Genomic DNA, 17,547 nt, shown 5'->3' with positions numbered 1-17,547 from the left:
AATCCGACCCCGGGAGGCCGGGCGGCGGGAGCAGGACTTGGATCGGACCCCGGGAGGCCGGGCGGCGGGAGCAGGACTTGGATCGGACCCGGGGAGGCCGGGCGGCGGGAGCAGGACTTGGATCGGACCCCGAGAGGCCGGGCGGCGGGAGCAGGACTTGGATCGGACCCGGGAGGCAGGGCGGCGGGAGCAGGACTTGAATCCGACCCCGGGAGGCCGGGCGGCGGGAGCAGGACTTGGATCCGACCCCGGGAGGCCGGGCGGCGGGAGCAGGACTTGGATCGGACCCCGAGAGGCCGGGCGGCGGGAGCAGGACTTGGATCGGACCCGGGAGGCTGGGCGGCGGGAGCAGGACTTGGATCGGACCCGGGAGGCCGGGCGGCGGGAGCAGGACTTGGATCGGACCCGGGAGGCTGGGCGGCGGGAGCAGGACTTGGATCGGACCCGGGAGGCCGGGCGGCGGGAGCAGGACTTGGATCGGACCCCGGGAGGCCGGGCGGCGGGAGCAGGACTTGGATCGGACCCCGGGAGGCCGGGCGGCGGGAGCAGGACTTGGATCGGACCCCGGGAGGCCGGGCGGCGGGAGCAGGACTTGAATCCGACCCCGGGAGGCCGGGCGGCGGGAGCAGGACTTGGATCCGACCCCGGGAGGCCGGGCGGCGGGAGCAGGACTTGAATCCGACCCCGGGAGGCCGGGCGGCGGGAGCAGGACTTGAATCCGACCCCGGGAGGCCGGGCGGCGGGAGCAGGACTTGAATCCGACCCCGGGAGGCCGGGCGGCGGGAGCAGGACTTGAATCCGACCCCGGGAGGCCGGGCGGCGGGAGCAGGACTTGGATCCGACCCCGGGAGGCCGGGCGGCGGGAGCAGGACTTGAATCCGACCCCGGGAGGCCGGGCGGCGGGAGCAGGACTTGAATCCGACCCCGGGAGGCCGGGCGGCGGGAGCAGGACTTGAATCCGACCCCGGGAGGCCGGGCGGCGGGAGCAGGACTTGAATCCGACCCCGGGAGGCCGGCGCAGGAGGCCGCGCGCCTCAGCGGACGTGCCTTTGAGTGACTTGGGATCAATTTTTAACTTCTAGGCCCATTGCATTTAAAAGGAAAAAAGTCCCCCAAACCATCTCATAAAAGGTGTTAAAGGATTAGTGCGTAATAACTATACCTCTGGAAATAGTATATTTTACAAATACGTGTTTATAAACACTTCATTAGAAAGGCTTCATTGTGAAACCGCTTATTTATGAAGATTTTAAACAACAGAGTCTTCACCATAATAAATACAGTAATCCCTTAATCACCCCTGCCCGCCCTGTCATGACATCGTCCGTATTTGGTATGGTGTGTTTTTGTTAGTGTTATGCCCTCGACTTTTGGGATACCATAGTTTTTTTACATTCATGCTTATTTTCCAGGCATAGAAGTTATTTCCAGTCATGTTGTTGTATTTCTAAAGTTAAACCATAAAGAGCATCTTGAAGGGAATTTTGTTCTTATTTTTTCTGTTCCTAAACTGTGAGGGAACAAAAATACCAAGACGCACTCCTGGTGTGTTTTACATGGATCTCTGCTCTCGGTGCAGGAGCCTCCTAATCGCTGTACCAGAAGCTTCTCCTTCTGGCATAGTTAGACGTCGAAGAGATGCTGGGCAACTTTACTCGAGAGATTGCATCACTTAGATATTTTCTTCTTCATGATATCCCAGGCACATAAGTGAATTTTCAGACATCTGATTTTTTAAAACCTGAAAAGGAGCCATTTTGAATGGAAATCTTGCTAAATATGTCAAATGCTGTTTTTTAAAGAAAAAATATACTTAAAAATATAATATAATATACTTAAAAATTTTATGATGCTTGTTCACCATTATAGATATGAACTGTAATGTTATAACAACAATATAAAGTACTCGGGTGTATAATGGCATTTTGCCTTTAAACACTACAACTTCAGCCCCGGCTGGGTGGCTCAGCTGGCCGGAGCATTGTCCCATACACCAGAACGTTGTGGGTTCAATTCAATTCCCGGGCAGGGCACATGCCTAGGTTTTGGTTTCGATCCCCAGTTGGGGTGTGTACAGTGGGGGGGGGGGGGGGGCAACCAATTGATGTTTCTCACATCGATGTTTCTCTTTCTTTCTCTCTCTCTTCCCCCCTTTCCTCTCTAAACATATCCTCAGGTGAGAATTAAAAACAAACACTACAACTTCATAGAAATTTTGCTAATATTGAAAATTAGCTTTTAAAAAAGGTTGTACATGATTATGACAATAAGAAATCAGACTCTTAAAAGCATAGAAGAAAATTAAGATCATTTGAAACTCTGCCATTCAGAGATAACCAGTGTTAACATTTTGGTACATGTTCTTATACTCATTCTAGTTATTTTTTAGTCATAAATACAAACGCTCGTGCATCTCATTTGTATATAACATGTCTGTATATATTTAAACAATAATGAGGCCACACTGTTTTATAAACATTTTTAAAAAAATATATCTGTTGATTTCAGAGAGAGGAAAGGAGAGGGAGAGAGAGAGTTAGAAACATCAATGATGAGAGAGTCATGATCGGCTGCCTCCTGCACGCCCCTGACTTGGGATCGAGCCCGCAACCTGGACATGTGCCCTGACCGGGAATCGAACCCCGAGTGCCTGGATCCTAGGTTGACGCTCAACCACTGAGCCACACCCGGCCGGGCTATAAACATTTTTAAATGTAATAACATGTCACAGGTGTTCTTCTTGTCAGTCAATATAGATTTCCCTCATTATTGTTGAGGATTGAGTTATAGTCCACTCTATGCATCTAGGACAGTATGTTTAATCACTTTTCTATCGATGGATATTTGAGTTATTAATTTTTCTGGTTATTATGAGTAAAGTGGCAATGGATATCCTTTTATAAAAATTTTTGTACGATCTCTTATGTTTTTCATTAGAGTAAATTAGTGGATCTTCTGTGCTAAGAGTAAGTACATGCTAAGGTGTTTGATACATACTCCCTGGTTGCCCCTAAAAAAGCCTGTTCTAGTGTGCTCCTAAATGACTTTTATTCGTTCTTTAGTTTTCTATTAAAAGTGTGGTTCTTTATTTCTGATCCTAAAAGAAAGTTTTATCTTTCTTTTATAATTTAGGTCTTCCCTGATTTTCAGGTGTTCATTTTCATTGGGTCCTTAATTTACAGAGTTGACAGGTTTCAGTTTAAGAGTCTCCATGGTAAAGTAAAGAGAGTATATTTTGTGACAGCTGCTTGTCTCAAAATATATTCTTTTAAATTTACTTTTGGGCCCATGACTGTGCTTTGAATGTTTGAGATTATGGGATATCTGACCTTTTTGATGAGTGGGGTCGTTTTAGTTATAAGGTATTAAAAAGATTCTGGGGCTATCTATGGTTGTTATCTAGAAGAGTTTGTACACTTCTCTTTAAATTCTAAAATGAAAATATCTTTTAAAAGTAAAATGATTAGAATTGGGCTATAGAGTCAAACAGAATGTTGAAATGCTACCTTCTTCAAAGGTTGGAAAATACTTCCCAGAGAACAGCTGTTTGTTAGGGGAACACAATTAGCTGAAAAAGTCATCTGGGAATAAATGTATTTTGATGGGAAGGTACCATCCTCTGTCTCATCGAGCTGCTTGACAGCTGTAGTCTACAGTTCCACAAAATATAAATTGTACCAATGAGGAATCTAAATGTCCTAGGCTCGAGGTCTACCTTGAGGATGAATAAAAGAAATAGTGTTCTACCCTGGCTGGTGTTGCTCAGTGACTAGAGAGCATTGGCTCCAGAACCAAAGGGTTGGGGGTTCAATTCTTGGTCAAGGGCACATACCTGGGCTGCAGGTTCAATCCCTGGCCCCAGTTGGGGCATGTGTTGGAGTCAACCAATCGATGTGTCTCTCTCACATTGATGTTTCTCTCTCTCCCCCTCCCTCCCTCCCTTCCACACTCTCTAAAAAAAAAAGAAACAATGGAAAAAATATCCTTGTGTGAGAATTAACAAAATAATTAAAATAATTAGTGTGTTATTTTTTTTCTGTTGATACCAGGAATAGCAAATGACATCTTCTGATGTAATATTGTCAGAAAGACATTTTTATTTGCTAGTTAAAATTTTAGACTTCTTCTCTGAAGACTTGATAATGCACAAACATATATGATTTCGTCGAAATTTCTTGGCAACAGAACTGTAAACAAGGCTAAATGAAATGAAATAACGTGTGAGTTAGGTGTTAATGTGTACGGAAGGACTGGTTTTAAGGATGTGTTGCAAATTGGGATAATAATTACTAAATAAACAGTAGCATTTGAACATCGGTTATAGTCATTGCGAGTTATGCCTTGTTGTCCTTAATCTGTATCTCCTCCTGATGTTGTAGTTTTTGATGAACAGGAGGACTTTGCTGGGGACGTGGCCTAGCATGCCCCTCACTAGAGCAGTTTTGGTATCAACCCCGCCTTCCTCCCATCCGCCCGCCCCTCTTGCCTTCCTCTCCCTCTTTGATCTGCACTTCTTTTTGTGGTGGTGACGGTGGTGGGGGGTGGGGGAGGAGGGGGATGCATTGATCAGAATTTTAGGACAGACTCTTGAGACTCAAAATGTAAAATTATGGTGTGTGTTTTTGTTTCAGATATTTTACCAGGTGACATATGTTTCCAGTCCTCATATTTTATTTTAAAAGATATATTGTAAAAAGGGCATTTTTCTTCCCATCTGTTGTTAAAACATAATCTTGGGCACCTAACTGATAAGGAAGACTTCTAAGCAATATATGTTAAAGCGAGGAGTTCTAAAAAGTTTTGTGTTTTTTTAAAATATTTAGCAGATGAGACATTGTACATCATGCGTCATGGGTTTTATTTCAGAACAGTGGTAGTCTGAAACAACAGGTTTAAAAATTTTTTGTTGTTGAGGTGTAATCTCTTTTTGCCTCTGAAAACGACAGGCTGACATTTGTGGGCAGGGCAGGGCAGGGCAGGGCATCTGCGCACAGCTTCCCGCTGCCCAGGCCTCACACTGAGGAATCTCACGACTCCTTACTCCTTAGCTCAGCTGAAAATACTCCTGAGTTATTTCCCTGTGGAGCTGATCTGCTGTCGGTGACCTGAGCTGACACTAAGTAAAACCTGATAGGAATTCTTAAACAACTAGGCCTGAGTCATAAATTCTCCCCACCCTCCTCCTTTTATCATTTCTTCCTGTTCTTATTACAAGGAAGAATATTAGGAAGAAAATAAAACCATAGCAGAGTCAATGTCACCAGAGGTTGAGAGGTTATGCAACTTTCCTAGAAAGTGATAGGACTGGCCACGGAGCAGATGGGACCCTTCCCCGCACACAGATCACACAGGTGGCAGGAATTCTCCTCACTTTATCTAACTGCTGTCTTTCTCACGGAGCACAGCATTGTCTTTTCGTGTGAAGGCTGAATATGAGTCATCCTCAGCCACCCTTGTGGAGTTGCAAGTGCTCCTGGAGCACTATTTTCTGTGAGCTCTCAGCCCTCATTTCTCCTGCATCAGCTTCTCACCTGAGACATGGAGATGATGATACCTGCCCTGTTGCATCTTGGGGCAGTTGTGAAGATCACACGACATGCATGAAAGAGCTTTGAAAGTTAAACGGCACTACTAGATAGTTTTGGAATTGTTTTCCTTTAAATATTTGGCATATAAATTCTCCTTGGTCAGGTGTAAGCTTGCTTAGTTTTCAAGTTCAAGTTGAGATTTTTGCCCTTCTACAAGACAAGCAGGTAAGTCAGATCATAAGCAAGTTGGCAACCAAGAATCTGTGCAGTTTTCTGTCTGTCATTGGGTTTTGCTGGAAACGTCATGTTGATCAGAATGAGAATTCCTTTCTTGAGAACATAGTGCTTGGAAGCTATGAAATAATTCTGTTTGCTGGGGAAAGAGACAAGCAACGTAGTATTGGAGAAAGCCTAGTGCGAGTCAGAGTGGCTGGATTGAAGGCCTGGCAGGTCGCTCCAAGGCAGAGCCTCCACTTCCTCATCTCTAAATGGGGACGGTGAGGCCTGTCTTCCATTCTTTCCTTCGCAGGCTTGTGGGGAGAGCAGAGGAGATGGGCGTGCTTTTTGCGTTAGAAAGTGCTAGGTTAATGTAAGCTGTGTTAGACCGAACTGCAAGCAAGCCTGGGAACAGGGAAAGCGACCTAAGTATACTGGGAATATTCTAGTGTTTGGACTCTCAGAGGTTTTAGACTGCTAACCTGTTTGATACAAGTTTCACTTCAGTAGCAACATGCACAGTATAAAGAATGAAATGTTCCAGGACTTCAGTGCTTCCCTATAGGTCAGTATAAAACCATTGCAAACACCGAATGCCCACCCTGTGCTGCTATTGAATAATTATTATACAAAGAAATTGAAGCATTGCTACTCTTTTTATATTTTCTTTTTTGGACTTCAAATTCCAACTCTGAGATGGTGATATTTGCCTGTATGTGAAATGTTTGAGACACACTTAGTAAAAACCAAAAACAAAATCACGAAACATGAAAGTGCAGAGCTTTTTTGTTTTTGTTTTTGTTACAACTTTTAGTTCTAGTCAGCTTAAAGTAGATAAGCTGTTGACTGATAGGCACATAATTTCTTTGGCATTAAAGTTAAGAGGCAAAAACTAAATCCCAAATTTGACCCCTTTTCTATCTTTTTTTTTTCTTTTTTGAAGCCTATTTAAGTATAAGTGTAACCCTACTAGATAATACCTTTTAATGCTTATTATTGAGGGACTGAAGCCTGCGAGCACTTGAACTTTCAAGTGCTGCAGCAGAATTGCTATTCATTTTAGCTTCTTGGACAAAACACAGTGTTTGATGGACTGCCTAGGTGAAGACCTGGAAAAGGAAGGGTTATCTACAAATTGAGTGAGTTTATTATGGCTTAGTGATTTGCTGATTGATTTCATTTGCTGTCAGTTAAGGCTCTCTTAATGTCAGTTTTCTTTGCATAATGCCTTGAAATAAAGACTAATGAAGTTCTTCAGATTGATGCCGCTTATATAAACTGACCCTGATTTGCCCTATTCTGCATGACAATTTAAGTGACAGCAGTTAGAGGAAAATACAGCAGTGAATATGCAACTTAAGGATTAAGGGAGATGCAGTAAATCATTCAGTCTAAAACCAGGTACAAGAGCAATTTCTTGTAATTCCACAGATGCCTTAAATTTTAATAACCGGACTATTACTACTCTCATGTGTGTGTATGTATGGTGCCCCAAAAATGTATAAACACACTAAAAATACTTATAAAGGCAATGTTTATTAAAATACATTTTATTTTCAAAATTGAGCAATCAGCTGTTAAAGTGTCTATACATATATTTGGGACACCCTGTATATATACATATGTGTATGTGTATATACATATATATATACAGAGAGAGAGCGAGAGGGATTGAAAAAGAGAGCTAAAAGTGATCCTAAACCTTTTCAAATGATAGGAAATCTTCCTCTCCCCACTCATTTAAACTTGGAGTTACCAGAATTACATTTAAAAAAATATTTTATTTGAGGTTGGGTAAATGCTTCATGTGAAGTAACCAGTGCAATGTGGAGTAATTTTGAAGCTTTAAATGCGTTTCAGCTTCAGAGCCTATATTAACAGTAGTAGTAGCCCCCTACCCCCCCTTTTTTTCAGTGGCCAAAAGTCTCATAGTTCTGGCTAGAAAGAGGTATAACTTTGGGGGGAATACTAACTTAAGAAGCATCTCACTGAAGAAAACCTGAGATACTGATATTTTAACTTTTCTAAGTGAGGGCCATTTAACTCACATGGAGCAGATAGGTTTGCTTCAGCGTTGCAGGACAGCACTCTGCTGCGAGTCTGTTTTGTAATGCATATGAATCCAAAGGAGCCTGGCTTCGTAAAACTTCATCAGCTGAACAGAACAGAGAAAACAGCCCTAAAGTGAAGACAGCACCTGGGTCTGTTCATGTGTTTGGGGGTTTAGCAGGTTGACATTGAAGAAGGCTGAGTGATATCTATGACCTTCTGAAAAGCGGCACAATTTCTATATTTACAAATAAAGCTTAAAAAGTCCTCAGACCTTAGATCTACAGTTGAATGATTACCTGGTAGAAGGACTTTGCCACACAATTTAAAATCTAAAAGAAGAAACTCCATGTTCTAAAATCCAGGAGGAAATCATGATTAAGTTAAAACTTGCAGTTGAACCCTGTACATTTATTAAATTATGTCTTAGGACAAAATAGAAAGAAAAGTCTTTGGGGGACATTAGTGCAGGGCCTTTCACAAAACCCTCACCAGATAGCAGCTGTGATATTACCGAGAGAGTGTGTGTGAGTTGAGGAATGTTAGGGTTCTTCATCAAGTGAAAGTTTTTTAAATTAATTTTTATTTAATTTTATTTTTTTATTATTTGAAAGTTTTGGGTCTCTCATATTATCACCAAGTTTTTAATTAATGCAGATTAAGAGGTTAAATTTCTTGTTAGCATTGAGCGATAGGTAGGAACAAAATGTTCAGAAAACTGATGACTTGGTGGGAAAACCTGAGAAGAACCTACGTGAGGCTCTTCGTAGTCTCAGTTTAGCCCCCTTACTGCAATTATTTAATGTTTTGTGGTAGAACATATTTGGTTAGAACATGCTGCCCCAGACCCCAAGTGTTACTTATTTTATAGTATAAGCCCCTTATTCCCTAAATCCTAAAAGTCTTGAGCTCCAAAACTCATTTGGTTCCAAGGTTCAAATAAGGTTTTGTATCAGCTTTCTAAAACATTTCACACAAATAACATGTTATTGCTTTAGTGCGAGTCTTTGCTTTTCTTGTAGTGAGGCAATTTTAGCCTGTGGGATGCTGTTTTTGAGTGAAATTTAAATATAATATCTAGTATCTTTTGCTTTTTTTGTTTTGGGTCATGAGGGAATTGTGTAGCAGTTTTGTGCCGTCTGAAAACTCAGAGACTTCGTGTTATATGCGAATCATTTATGACTCTAATAGCTTTATTTTCCTCAAGTCTAATACCTGTTTGCAAACTCAAGGCACAATTTTGTTCTATGTGAGTAGAAATCCCCTGAGACATTGTTTTGGGGGGGTCCCCCCTACTTTATGTATTGAAAGCAGAATGGATGAAATTCTTTGTCATTTAACCTGCTAATCTTTTTTCACCTGTCTTTCTAATTTGTTCCCATTAGAGAAGGTAATGCAGACTCTCAAAGGCTCTGGAGAAGCCGGCTGTCCTGGTATCCAGACAGGTGACTGGGTTAGGAGAGCAAGCAACGGCCGGCTTGTTGAGATCCCTGACCCTTGGTGATCCATAGGAGGCCTAGGGACCACAGTGCCCTTTGTTTCAGTTTCCTACTCATTCTAGAGGGTGAATAAAAATGTCACGTGGGAGCATTAAAGACTAAATGTGAGCCAGGAAATTGTGTTTTTTAAAGTAATTAATTAAGTTCTTAGAGAGAGGAAGAGAGACATCAATGTGAGAGAGACACGTTGATCAGTTGCTTTCCGTATGTGCCCGGACTGGGGATCGAACCCACAACCCAGGAATTGAACCAACAACCTTTCTGTGCACCAACGACACTCCAACCAACTGAGCCACATGAACATTTCTATATATCAGTGCCAGATGTTATGATTTTGACATTTGGACAAAGCTAGATTGCCTGAATTCCAGCTCACACCATCACAATTGAATAAAAAAACTCAACTGTACCCTCATATCATATTAAATCTTATCTCTATGTCAGTAGAATCCAAAGCAGTCTAATAATTTCCATCATAAAATTGCCAGTCATGTCAAGACATAATAGGTGCTCAAGAAATGGTAACTATACTCATTAATCTCTTCCTTTATCAGGATATATTTTGGAACATATTAATAAATCCAGTGCCAGTTGTATAATTCACCATATGATGAACATTTTGTATATTGCTTAAACTTTCAATTTCCTAAAGCAAGGTAGTTTTACCTCCTCTCCCTTTTTCTCATTACTATTATTATTATTGATTTATTTTAAAAAATTAAAAAAAAAATCTTTATTGATTTCAGAGAGAGGAAAGGAGAAGGAGAGAGAGAGAGAGAAACATCAGTGATGAGAGAGTCATTGATCAGCTGCCTCCTGCACGCCCCCGACTGGGGATCGAGCCCGCAACCCGGGCATGTGCCCTGACCGGGAATCGAACCCCGATCGCCTGGATCCTAGGTCAACACTCAACCGCTGAGCCACGCCTGGCCGGGCTATTATTATTGATTTAATAGTATCTTCTGAAAAACTCATTCCTCTTAGAATTTTCTAAGATCACTGTTCCTTTATATGGCTTCATGTCCTTATGCAGTAGTTTCCAAGAGGAACTCTTTTTTTCAGTCTCTGTTTATTTTGATGATCCCTTTTTCATACTCTTGTAGGAAACCAACATGTCATTTTTTTATCCCTTTGGTCTTTCTTTATAGTAACTTTTGCATAATAAGAGCAGTAATCACCATCAATCTAGAAGCTGCATTTAGCCTCAGGATTGGCCTTGATTCAATTCTGATTGGAAATAACATATTAGAAAAAGAATTGGTCTTGTTTTTGGCACATTTAAGTTGTATATGCCATGGTTGAATGGAGGCCAGAAGAAAGTTTAGAGTCTAAACATGATATAAAGAAAACATCATTTTCAAAAACCTGCTGCAGAAGTATTCTGCAACTCTGCCGAGTATGGTTCCCCATGAGGTTCCTCATACCTGAGAAGCTACTATATTTACATCCTTCAAAGTGGTGCCAGTAAAAATTTTGAGTGATGGGATAAGTCAAGTCCAGGGCCATCTCAAATGGCAAAAAGCAAAAATGAACTTTGATTCTTGTTTTTCTTACATAAAATAACACCAACGAGAAACATACCTGAACTATGTACAACACTGCTTCTATTTTGTCTTCAGTTGTGCTTGACCAAGGAGGTTGTTCATTTGCAACTAAATTTTTTCTCCTAATAACCTGACAATTTACTATCCTTATCATTGTCACCATCAACACTATAAAGCAGTCCAGTATGTGTGTGCACATTGCGTTAAATATCTAGTTACACATGTTTTTAACCATGCCCTTTACCAAGTAAGTAGGAGTGCATAGTTTTAAGTGGACCGCAGTGGGCTGGGCCAGTCGCTAAAGAAAACAGCAACCCTGGTACTGCACACAAACCCTTAGGATACCCAGGGGCAAAAATGGGCTGTCTAGGAATGGGAAAACATCTCATGTGAGAGATGGTTCACCAAGATCTTGGTTTTTTCATAAAGGAAAGGTCATTTTTCTGCCAGAAAATTTTCCAGATGTGGCAAGAGAAAAGTCTTCCCCAATCTTAAAATGGAAATGAAATGTAACTTCTTAGAATCTCATTCCCTCTATAAATATATACAGTGTACACGGGCCTCATTCAGAATTTACGTGTCAGGTGAGCTAGGCCTGTGTGGCAGGATTTGGGATGCCGCTGTTGTGGTGCCTTGCTTCTTCAGCCTTCACTGATGATATCAGATCCTTAAGCCAGGCTGCTGGGAGATGCACAACACGTTGTCATTTCACAAGTATAAGTCAATTAAATACACTAGAAATTGTTTTCCAAGTTTTCTCCTTTTTCAAAATCTATTGCATGGATAGTAGATTTGCTGTAATTGTAAGCTTAATTTAATTTTTTCTCATTAAAATAATCTTACAGCCTTCTTTCAAATTACATTTTTCTAGAATCAAAATATATTTTGAGGTAAATATAGAAATACGTGACATATTTGGATAGAGTTTCATTAATTTGTTACAAATGTTTATTTAACCCATTCTACAGAATGAATGAAATCCCTAAGAAAATATGTGAAGTTCTTTTACTTGAAATAAATATTCATTTATATTACGTAAGTGAAAATTGGTAGCTCAGAGTCAGTGTTGTTTAATTGAGTTTGAGATCTTTGAAAACCTGATTTCACAACAAAACTACCTTTTTTAGTCAACAAAGGAGAGAGCATGGATGAAATGGACACAGATGAATATTGTGTTAGACTTGCTGTGCAATTTATGAAACTTGGGAAGTCTAGGTTAATTCTGTTTACTTCATTGAGAAACTTTGTATGAGAGCTAAAAACAAACAAACTTGCCATACATAGAATGAGAATGAGCTTTGGAACTGGACAGACATGGACTTGAATCCCAGTTCCATTCTTTATTAGCTCGGTGACCTTGGGTAGGTAAGGTACTTAGTAGCATCACTGAGCCTCAGTTTCGTGTTCTGTAAAGTAGAAATAATATGAGTCTTACAGGATTATTGCCAGAAGAATATGCAAAGCTCATAATGTGGTGTCTGGCACATAGTAACCGTTGTTAGACCTGGGGTCCAGGCAAGCCTCAGAGCATGGGAACTAGAGAGGAAGTGAGAAAACCTTTGGGCAAAGGTGATCAAGCCTAGGTTTTATTTACTCTCACACTTTCCAACTCATTTGATGATTCCTGGTCATAGAGTGTGGGGTTCACCTTCCTTTGTGTCCTTTCAGGCAGATGTGGGATTGACTTTGAGTGGAAAGCTGAGCAGAGTGCACATGCCCATCAGATTTCAGTGACTCCTTTGAGGCTCCAGGCTGTACTATAGCCCCAGATTACCCGGTGTTGCTGTGACAGTCAGTGAGCAAATATAGGCAGGCGTCTATATTGTAAATACTTTCCCCTGTCAGGTGTCTATATTGCAGATATTTCCCCCTCTCTGTAGCCTGTCTTTTAATCTTCGTAACAAGATGTTTTGTAGAGTAGAAGTTCTAAATTTTGATGAAGTTCTTTTAATTGTCTTTTCTTCTTTTATGGATTATGCTTTTGGTATCATGTCTTAGAACTCTTCATCAAGCCCTAGAGGTCAGAGATTTTCTCCACATTTTCTTCTAAAACTTTTCTGGTTTTATGTTTTACATTTAAATCTGTGGTCAATTTTGAGTTAATTTTTGTCAAGGCATGTGGTTTGGGTTGCGGTGATCAGAATTCTAACGTGGCCCACAAGACCCTTTCTCTGGTGTGCTGTGCAATTGCACTGTGCAATTAATTTCCTCCTCTTGAGGGTGGGCAAGACCAGTAAATATGAGATTATCCTGGATGGGCCTGACCTGCTCAGAGGAGCCTTTTAAAGGGCGGTGAAGTGTTGGTGAGATGCTCTTCTGCTGGCCTGAATAAAAGCAAGCAGCCGTGTTGAGAAGGGAGGGGTCCACTTGGCAAGGACCTGGGGGCAGGGCAGTCTTTAGGAGCCGAGAGTGACCCTGGCTCACAGCCATCAAGAAAATGGAGACCTTCCTTCTGGAACCTAAGGAACTAAATTCAGTCAACAACTTGGAAGATGACTCGGCGTCTCCGATGAGATCACAGCTCCGGTTGACACCTTGATTCCAGCCAGGTGAGACCCTGAGCCGAGGACCCAGCTGACCCATGCTAGACCCATAGAAACTATGAAATACTAAATTTGTGTTGTACCCTAGAGTTCGGCAGTGCTTCTGTGCTTATGTAGATGAGGTTTCTGATTATTGGGGTTTACATCTGGGTGTGAGGTAAAGTGGGACATACTCCTACCAGGTGTGGTGGGCTATAGATAGATTGTCTTCTGGATGCGGCTGCTCCTGAGGCCCTGCCCTGCTTTTCTGATCCTAGGTTCGTTCTTACTGTTTTTGTCTCTGGGGACAAGTCCAGCTGCGCCTTCCTTCCTCAGCACCAGTAGGAAAAGAGCCAGCCAGCTCCGTTGGACTCCTCCAGTTACTCACCAAGTGATACAGAGGAGTCCTCTCCAAACTTGCTGATTGGCCACTCTTATTTCTGGGCTAAATATATGTACATTTATTCCTTTAAAACATATACATGTGTTATTGTTCAACAAGCTCTGTAACATAAAACATAGAAAAAAAGAAAGTTTTAAAAGATTTTGGAGAGAAAGATTAGAAAGTTAATATAAAAACTATGGAGACAGTAATAAGATCAGTGATTGCAAGGGGTTGGTGGGGCGGAGGAGGGATGAATAGGAGGAGGGATGAATAGAGGATTTTTAGGGCAGTGAGACTATTCTGTGTGATACTGTAATGGTGAGTGCAAGTAATTATATATTTGTCAAAACCCATAGAATGTACAACACGAAGAGTCAACCCTAATCTGTGCGTTTTGGGTACTGTGTCGACACAGGTTCATCACTTGTAACAAATTGGTGCAGGATGTTGATAGTGGAAGAGACTTTGGGTGTTTAGGGGGCAAGGGATATGTGGAACTTTCTGCTCAATTTTTCTGTGTACCTAAAACTGCTCTAAAAGTAAAGACTTAAAAGAATGAAATATAATGTAAAATAAAGTCTATATGAAAATTCTCTGTTTTTCTCCATTTTTAACTCACTCTGGAGACTGAATATATCCCAGTGAGTATGCAAGACAATAAATGCTCCTTTTTTAAATAAGTAAGAAATAAAAGTTTTATTCTGTGGTATGGGTTGGCACTGGGTCTTCACCTGGTCCATTTTTTAGACATTAATGTTAGGTATGTTAAGGGAAAGGTGGACGGACTTCACGATGCAGAGGGACTGAGAGTGGCATCTTTACTCATTTATTTACTTCCTTTGTATTTCAGCATGAACTGTTATGTGTCGTGTATGATTAAATGAATTTATGGATTAAATTACTTTATATAGTGTAATCTTTACAGTTATTTACAATGAGGTAAGTAGTTTTTAAAATCCTCTATATAAGGTTGTCTGCTTTTCTTGTGGAAAAGTGCTGCAAAGCACTCTTGAACTTGAATGCCAACTCTGGGATTACCTTGAGCAAAAAGAGAAAGGTTCCGTATCTGTAGAACTTTTTTTGATGGCAAGTGGCTACCAAAAGCATTGGATCTAGAAAATATTTTAAAAACCCTCCCCAAGTAAAACACACTCTGCTACATCAAATAAAATGACATCTGTAGAAAAAAGCCTCATTGCTTTATTGAAGGAGTTTTATGGAGAAAGCATTATGAAAATAGTTGTTTGGAAATATTTCCAAAATTATAAACTTTTTTCTAAAAATGATCTATTGCTATAACAGTTTATATATGTACACACAGAAAGTTTAAAAGTAAATTTCCTAACCTAATAGTGTGCTTGAATCTTTGCTAAAAGTATAAAATATATGTAGTATAAAATGTATTTGTTAAAATATTTAAAAAACCCACAGCAAATACTAGTTTATTATTTTTTAATGTATTTTTTTAATCCTTACCTGAGGATATCTTTTCCATTGCTTTTTCAGAGAGAGTGGAAGGGAGAGAGCGAGAGAGAGAGAAAGAAACATAGATGTGAGAGAGACACATTGATTGGTTACCTCCCTCATGCACCCTGACCAGGGCCGGAGCCTGCAACCTAGGTACCTGCCCTTGGTTGGAATCGAACCCAGGACCCTTCAGTCCACTAGCCAACGCTCTAACCACTGAGCAAAACCGGCTAGGGCAGCAAATATTAGTTTCAAGAGAAATCGATTGATTAAATCAATTGGATATTTTGTAGCCAAAATTTCAATTAAAGTTTTTGTATAATTGATAGATAGGATTAAAACAGGAGTGTCATGATTTAATAAACATAGCCAGTGGTACACTTCTGCCATTTGTATCTTACATATTCAGCCATGTGTTGTGTGAGTGGTGAAGGTGGCTGTTCAGAATTAGATGTGCAAATTGCTACATCACAAATATCAAACAATAATAATACTCTACTCCAATGAAATTCAGTAGGTTCCATTTTTAGAGGGCTTTCTCATATTAGAGTTAAGAGAATGGCTTTGCATTTGATTTTTAATGATCTGAGCCTTACAATAGTTCTGGAAACAGGCAAGAAAATGACTCTTCTTCCCATTTCATGTAGGAAGGAGACGGAGGCTCAGAGAGATGGCGTTGGCATTGCCCAACAACATCACGCCGAGTAGGTGGCAGAGTGAGGGCAAAAAAATATAGGACTGCTGATTCCTGGTCCATTGTCTCAGTGGAGAAGATGAGTGAATTTGTAGAAAGGAGAGAGACTTGGCATAGGAAGAAACAGATGTGATTTTATATTTTCTGATTTTTACATACTTTGAAACCCTGGGAAATAGTTATATGTTAGTATTAGTTATAAGCTTACTTGAAATTACTCCAGGTAAGGTAGGTGAGGACATGCGAGATACCTCCAGACATGAGGTCATACATACCACGTTTAGCTCGTGTTGAGTGATGGAATTCACTTTTGTGTACTCTATCCTTTTATGCCTACAGCTACGCTTCTGTTTCTTTTTTTTTTCTTGAAAAAAGTATGATTAATACTTTATTCATTAGAGTCTTAAGATTATATTTTCCCAAATATCTTAATTTTTTCCTATCAGGTATTTTATGCCAACCTATGGCTTCAACTTGTGGTTTTACATCTTATTCATTCATTCATTCAAACAAGTGCTCACCATGGGCCACGGAGATGATTAAGCACAATATCTGGCTCCAGGAGCTTCTTAATCTAGTAAGATACACATGTAAACTAATACATTTCTGCTAAAGCAATACATGTACTAGTAGCCTCAGGCACAAAGGGCTCACAGAGAACCAGAGTAGAAGTTAATACCGCCTTTGGGTTCAGAAGAGGCTTCTTCAAAGAGGTGGTGTCTGAGCTGGATTTTTGAGGGGAAAATAGGAATTTATTTGGCAAAAAGATGTGAAGTTTTTTACTCTTACCTACAAATCCTAACCTACTTCTGTTTCTAGTCATTGTGTGTCTTGATACTTGCCTTGTTCACAAAATTATTTCTTCACATGCATTCAGAACTGCTCAAATATCTACTTTCTCAGTGCTCATGTGAATTAGACTCTTCAGATTAAATATAATTTGGAAATTCTCAGACTGTTTAACATTGTACTAAGTTGTGACTGTGGCTGGGACATTTGTTTCTTGTAAATAATATAACATTATATTTGAATGCATCAGAAATGTTTGATTTTATTTTGCTGTGTTTGAAGTATTTTGAAAGACTTTTTAAAAAGGTGTAATAGTATTCTTGGACTTAAAACTCACTACAGGTTACTTTAGAAGAAAAGGTCTATAAAATATGTTTAATCTGTGATACAGAGGTCCAACAATCCCCCAAATATTATACTATTTAGGGGAGAGAGAAAGTTACCAGCGCTTGCTTGTATTATTTATTTTTTATATATAGTATAATGCAAGGATACTTCTTTATTATATGAATGAATATAATTATGCTTTTCTTACAATATAGGAATGACATTATTTATTCTTAGGAAAAAATCACAGGATTATTTCAGTTCCTTGTGTTTAAAAACATTTGTTTTTAAGGTGGATTGAAAATTTTACTAATTCAGCTCATTTAGAAATATTTTGCTTATATATCCATCTGTTGTGTGCCTTAAGATTGAAATGTGGGTCAAATTATGACTTGAGTTTAGCTTTACAAAGAAAATAAGTGTGCCATCTTTAAAAGCTGCATTCTAAATTTTAAGCACAATAGATCAAAGTATATCTTATTAAATAAATAGTAGTCTCAATTATTTTCTTCCAAACTCTCTTAAAA

General features: G+C 40.2%; 1 protein-coding gene across 1 annotated transcript in view; it reads left to right on the top strand.

The window, feature by feature from the left end:
* Positions 1–17,547, top strand: part of CCDC171 (coiled-coil domain containing 171) — a 236,209-nt gene that overhangs the window by 179,074 nt on the left and 39,588 nt on the right. The gene's annotated exons all lie outside the window — the stretch shown is intronic.

This window comes from Miniopterus natalensis, chromosome 12, assembly GCF_054644295.1.
Source record: "Miniopterus natalensis isolate mMinNat1 chromosome 12, mMinNat1.hap1, whole genome shotgun sequence".
NCBI lineage: Eukaryota > Metazoa > Chordata > Mammalia > Chiroptera > Miniopteridae > Miniopterus > Miniopterus natalensis.
The sequence above is the reverse complement of the archived record's forward strand: the minus strand, read 5'-3'. Positions and strand labels throughout refer to the sequence as shown.